Below are 6099 nucleotides of genomic sequence, written 5' to 3' on the forward strand. Positions count from 1 at the left end.
GGGGACCTAGTCAAGAACTGCCATGGGAAACTAAGAGCTCGAACTAGGTAGAGAACCCCAACTGCTGCTTCAGTACTTTATTACCAAAGCAGCTGTACTCACACCCCCTCCTTAGCACTTGTGCACATATCTTTATATTCTCTTGCTTTCTCCTAGTTGTACTTTCTTTTATTCCTTAGATTGTAAGGTCCTTGAGGACAGGTATTTAGGTATTTAGGTAATCTATGGTATTTAGGGAGGGCTTACTGCATGCAAGGGCACTGTACTAAGCACCTGGGTGAGGAATCCCTACTGAAAGCTCACCTCCTCCAGGAGGCCTTCCAAGACTGAGCCCCCCTTTTCCTCTGCTCCTCCTCCCCTCCCCCCCATCGCCCCTACTCCTCTCTGCTTTTACTCTCTCCCTCTGCTCTACCCCCATCCCCGCCCCACAGCACTTGTGTATATATGTGCATATTTATTATTTGTTTTATTAATGATGTGTCTATATCTATAATTCTATTGATTTATATTGATGCCTGTCTACTTGTTTTGTTTTGTTGTCTGTCTCCCCCACTCCTAGACTCTGAGCCCGTTGTTGGGTAGGGATTGTCTCTATCTGTTACCGAACTGTACTTTCCAAGCGCTTAGTACAGTGCTCGGCACACAGTAGGCACACAATAAATACGATTGAATAAATGAATGAGTACAACACGGTAGACTATGAGCCCGTCATTGGGCAGGGATTGTCTCTATCTGTGGCCGAATTGTACATTCCAAGCGCTTAGTACAGTGCTCTGCACATAGTAAGTACTCAAAAAATACGACTTAATTGAATAAACGATAGGGTGGGTAGACATGATTCCTGCCCTCAAAGCGTTTGTAATCCAGCCGGGGATTTTACAATCTAGGGGAGGAGGTTGGCTCATGCCTACTAACTAGACTGTGAGCCCGTCACTGGGCAGGGATTGTCTCTATCTGTTGCCGAATTGTATATTCCAAGCGCTTAGTACAGTGCTCTGCACATAGTAAGCGCTCAATAAATACTATTGAATTAATGAATATTATAGTCTCCCAGGCGCTCAGGCCGAAATTTTATTGAGATCGATTGTTAACTTGGGGTTATGTGGTTCCCGCGAGTGTCCACGAGGGGGAGGTAGGGATCCGAAAAGCACCGCCCCGAGGGACGAGTGTCCGACAATCAGATAGATGTCGGGCCGCACCCCGAAGTTTGGGGGGGGTGATGGAAGGAGAATGGGGTCGAAAAAGGGGGCCGGGCTCGGGGCCTGTAGTTTTACTAGCCCCGGGCTATGGGCCGCTCGGGGCCTCGCGTTAAATTGAGAGGTTATTAAAGGGGAAATCCAGAGGCGGAGGGAAGGAGGAGGTAGAAGGATGGAATTGGTATTAGGGGGGAGGAAGAGGGAAGGCGGGAAAAACTTCGGAGACTTAGGGCCGTGATCCTCCGGCGGGAAGGGAGGGAGGGAATACCTTCTCTAAATAATAAGGACGGTAAATCGTAAGCCTTTTCAACCTCTCCTTCCCCAAGGATCCGTGGCTCAGTTCATTCCTTCTGCCGCTCTTATAGCGCTAGCGTTCTCTGTCTCTCTGTCTCTCTCTCCCCCCTCCCCCACCTTCCTGTTTCCCCTCCCTTCCCTCGGCCCCGGAGCTGCTGGCGGAGCCCCGGGAAAACTCTGCGGGAGGGAGCGAGCTTGCCGCGGTTTCCTGTTCCTCGTGTTTCTCCTCCTAACTCAGTGTGACTGGCTCCCCTCGCTCCCGGCAGCCGCTGCCGCTTCCCGCATAGGCAGACAGCGCGGGCGGGCGGTCCCTGCGGATTACACTCAGAAAATCGTAGACCCACACCCACAGAGACCCTCACGATCACAAACACACTCACAGAAACAATCTCACCCAACCACAAACACAGATGCATACACAATCATGCACACACTTCCAAAGGCTCCCGTCACTCTAGTTCACACATTCTACACGATCGCCCACTTGCACCCCTCCATCCTGCCTCCAGTCTCTCTCACACTCTCTTCTCTCTCTCTCCCTCACAAGGTGCTTCTTTGGGGACCCTTGTCTCTACTCGAGGGTCCTCATGTTCCTAGCCTGGCACCAGGACTTCCAAGAGCTTTCTCTAGAAGAATGGAAAATGGGGAAGGGTACACCTTAATTCTGCACCATCCCCAATCCTTACCCCCTTCCCCAACCTTTTCCTTCTCCCTCCCTCTCTTTCCTCCTCCCCATCTGCTATGTATTAATAATAATGTTGGTATCTGTTAAGCGCTTACTATGTGCCAAGCACTGTTCTAAGCGCTGGAGTAGATACAAGGTAATCAGGTTGTCCCATGTGAGACTCACAGTCTTCATCCCCATTTTACAGATGAGGTGACTGAGGCACAGAGAAGTGAAGTGACTTGCCCAAGGTCACACAGCTGACAAGTGGCAGATCCGGGATACACACCCATGACCTCTGACTCCCCAGCCGTTAGTCCTCTTTCCACTAAGCCACACACCTGGCTCTGTTTTCCTGCTGTGGGTCTTTCAGCAGCAGGCCACTGAGTAGTATAGTTTGGAGCCTTGGCCAGGGTGGGATAGACCCAAGCAGGGCTATAATCCAGGATGCTCAATATTAGGCTTCCTTCCCTCCCAGCCAGTCGGGATTGAATCTTGCATCTGGTCCATCTGACCCAGCAAGATACCAGGGTCGAATCTGGAGCAGGAAGAGATACTGGAGCCTGGATTCCCCTGAAGACACCGGACCCTGACTTCAGAGATGAAAAAGCTGAACAGTTAAATGCCTTCTTCCTTGCTGTTGCTATTCCTCCTTCCCCTCCCCCAGGAAACCACAAGGAATGAGGGAGTGGGGGAAGGGGATTTCAATTTTAAGTGAGTCTCCATAAAGGACCCTTGCCTGTTTGCTGGCTGAGAAGCCTGAGGGCTGGATTGAGGGATCCCAAGCTACATTGTGGAGATTGTGGGGGAATCACCAAGAGCTGTTCTGAGGGAGATTAGACATCTCAGATTTAGGATTCTTGGGGAACTCAGATTTCAACATTCACCAGAAGAAAGAGTGGGGAATCTGGCATATCTGTCTTCAGAGCAGCAGCGGCCTCAGCGGCCAAGCTGAGGTCATCACTGCCTCCCACTCTCCCGTTTCTTGGTGCAAAAGGGTCTCTTCATCGACCCCTCCCCCACCCCCCGACCCTCCGGTCCTGGTTACTTCTAACCGGGTTGGGTCAGGAAGCCCAAGGAAAGGAAGCCTCTGAAGCCCATAGCTGTCCTCCTCTCCCGGCCCTTCCCCCATTCCTTGGTAGACACCCTGTGAAAATGGGTGTGGAAGTAGGCAGAAACAGTGTCCTTTGTCTTAAAGACAATAGGGAACTAGGTAGCAGTGTTTTTCACCTTCGTTGCTAAAGAGACCCCTCCCCTTCCCCTCACCAAACCAGCCTCATTAACACCTGAAAGGATTGTCAACCTTCAGTGGGGTGGATATCCCAGGAGAAGGGTTTAGAGTTGCGAAAGCAAAATTGTTGAGGAGCTGGGCCAGTAATCAGGGAGCTGATGGCCCTACTGTCTTCTGAAAGGTCTGCCGGGGGAAAAAGTAACTAGACCCATTAACTATTTTTTAAAGTGTTATTTGTTAACCACTCACTATGTGCCAGGCATTGTACTAAGCTCTGGGATAGATAGGTTGGACATAGTCCATGCCTCCTGTGCGGAATCACAGTCTTAATCCCCATTTTACAGAGGAGGTAACTGAGGCACAGAGAAATGAAGTGACTTGCCCAAGGTCACACAGCAGACAAAGGGTGGAGGCAGCATTAGAACACAGGTCCTTCGACTCCCAGGCCCAGCCTCTTTCCACTAGTCCAAGCTGTTGCCTACCTTGATGGTAAGGACCCAGAGATAAAGGCTCAGGACCAAGAACGCTGGATGAAGATAGTTTCCCATAGTTCTCTGAAAGCTCTCACTACACTGTCGTTAAACTTTCCGGAAAGTCTGAATTCGTGAGCTGAGTAATCAACGCTTCCTTGACCTCTGCAACCACGGTGCGCCCCTCCCCGCGCCTTCCACTCGGCTCCTGTCCGACTGAGCTGGCTAGGGGAAGCTGGACTCCAGTCCCCCATTCTCGTTTCTGTTGTGCTCTCCTTGATGCACTCGGTAGGCGCTCAACATACACCATTGATTAATAAGGGCTGCTCGGCCGGGGATTCCTGGATTTCCACGGGAGGGGTCAAATGTTAGGGCGTGGCTATCTCCTCTTCAGCAGCTCAGTTCCTGGAACTGCGTTTGAAGCTTGGAAATGCCCAACAATTCAACCCTTCCCCCTCCCTAACCCTAAACTCATCTCTCCAACCCTAATTTTAAACCCCCTCCTCATCCCTAACTCTAACCCTTCTTTCACCCTCAATCCCCGCTTCCCAACCCTAACCCTACTTTTATCCTAACGCTTCCTCCTTGACCCCCCCTCCCCGCCCCATTGGGACAATACGACTATTTTGAGGTGTGACCCCGAGGAAGACCAAGATTCAGAGAGTGCGGTCTGCTTAACCTGGAACACGCGGCACATCATTCTCTGAGTCGGAAATGGAACCCAGGCGTCCTGTCTACCCTTCCTTGGGCCCCTCCTCTTCCTCACATCTCCAAGATCTGCAGACAATTTCAGGTCACTGACCTGTGTTTCGAAGGTAATTAATTACCGGTGAATACACTCGCCCCCATCACAACCAAACTCCCACAGCCCACTGACCAGGCCTTTGAGCAATGATCAGATAGTCCAGGAATCCCTCCCGCCCCCCGCCCCCGAGAACTGCTCCCACTTGCTTTCCCCGGACTTGTCTGGTAGTAGTGTTTGCTAGGCTCCGAGGTTGGGGGCCCCGAGTGTGGTTAGGGATTACCGTGGGGAGCACGTAGGGGCAACGGACACAGCGTCCTCGGCAGCTCGCAGGAGGGGCATTACATTCCCTAGGTCCGGGACTCGGGCCCAGTCTGGCTCGAGAATCCACTTAAAGGGGCGGTGATCCGGCGCGGAAGCAAGCCTCCGGAGTCTAAATATTTATTTTAAGGAGGGGAAAAAAATTATCCACCGCTGTGCCACCCGGAAACACGCCCGGCTATGCCCGGAGCCCTGGAGATCAGGCAGCGTCTGGCTCCCCCTGCCGGCCCAGTGCTGCTTCCCTCATCCTGCTCATCCACCCTCCGCTCTCTCCCCAGAAGCGTCGAGCCTCGACTCCTGGATATCCTGGGTGCGCTCTCCTTTCTATTGTAGACTTGTTCCGTTCCGGGGTCCAGGCAGAGCTCCCTGCAAGGCGACGGGAGAAGGGTGAAAACCAGAGATATTACTTGAATAAAATGACATCCAAAAAGAAAGACAAAGAGTTTGTTGTTGCTTTAATTGGAGACAATCTGGGAAAACGCAAATACCTGTAGATGCTGGTTCACCAACACGGTGACAAGACTGGGGCCGCATTTCCTCCAACTCCTAGAAACGGGAGGAGGGGACAGAGATGGCCTCTTTCCAGAAGTGGTTCAGTGGATCCCAATTTATGAATTTGAAGATTGTGTCTAGACCACTGGCCTGAGCCTATTCATTATTACAGAGTTGCCCCTTCGGTCAGGGGCAGCTGGGCGTCCTAAGGAGTACCTGTCCCACCTCCAAGCAGAGCTGCCCAGAGGGGGTGGGGAGCATAAACAAGGGAAGGTTTCCCTGTGGCTCATTGGTCCAAGAGGGGACTGTCAGGGCTGGAGGGACACAGCAGATAACTCTCATTTCAGACAGGATGGAACTTCAGGGACAAGGTGGTGGTTCTTTCAGGTCTGGGGCTCGAAGCAAGGCTAACCACCTGGTCACAAACCTTCACCCCTAAGTCCTCAGGGCCCCTCTCCTAGCTAAAAGCATCACTCGTGTATAATCTCCGCGGTAAACTCCTCGCACCTGGAGGGCAGCTACGGGGAGATTTAAAGGGCCAGGGAGAGCCAGCTAAAGAAATCGGGGGCAACCGCTGCTCCAAACCCGCCCAAGACCCGGGGAGGAGGGGCCTCGAAACTTCGGGCTCAGAGCCGTATCTACACCCTGGGGGGCCAGATGTTCATCTCTCCGGAGGGGCCAGAAAGGCC

This window comes from Ornithorhynchus anatinus, chromosome X1 (genome assembly GCF_004115215.2).
Source record: "Ornithorhynchus anatinus isolate Pmale09 chromosome X1, mOrnAna1.pri.v4, whole genome shotgun sequence".
Lineage (NCBI taxonomy): Eukaryota > Metazoa > Chordata > Mammalia > Monotremata > Ornithorhynchidae > Ornithorhynchus > Ornithorhynchus anatinus.